The following is a 408-nucleotide window of genomic DNA, read 5'->3' on the forward strand; positions in this document are numbered from 1 at the left end:
ATATTATCCAGTTTCACATTCTCACAGGATTAGCAATGACAACAGCCACCAAGTCTCCCAAGTCTGCGATGGCAAGACTGAAGGGAAAGCGCTGATATGCTCACAAAAACAAAACAACATTGTGTAATGTTTTCTTCATTTTTCTTAAACTAAAGCCTGACACCAAAGCTCACTGCTGAAGAATGGGAACTCTTTCCTCCTTCATGCCTCAAACTAAACATTAAACTTATCTGATAGGGAGAACAAAGTCTCTTTAATAATTAATGGAATACACATGAAAAATCCTCTATGATGCATAAATATTTCATTACACAGGGTACAAAAATATTTTTCACGTTTTGGTTGGTTTCGAGGTTTGGAAAGAGGGCTACAGTGGAGGGTGTGCTGTGGAGAGGGGAACAGTGGTGA

The sequence above is a fragment of the Carlito syrichta genome, unplaced genomic scaffold (assembly GCF_000164805.1).
Source record: "Carlito syrichta isolate Samal-C Ts95f unplaced genomic scaffold, Tarsius_syrichta-2.0.1 Scaffold315831, whole genome shotgun sequence".
NCBI classification, from domain to species: domain Eukaryota; kingdom Metazoa; phylum Chordata; class Mammalia; order Primates; family Tarsiidae; genus Carlito; species Carlito syrichta.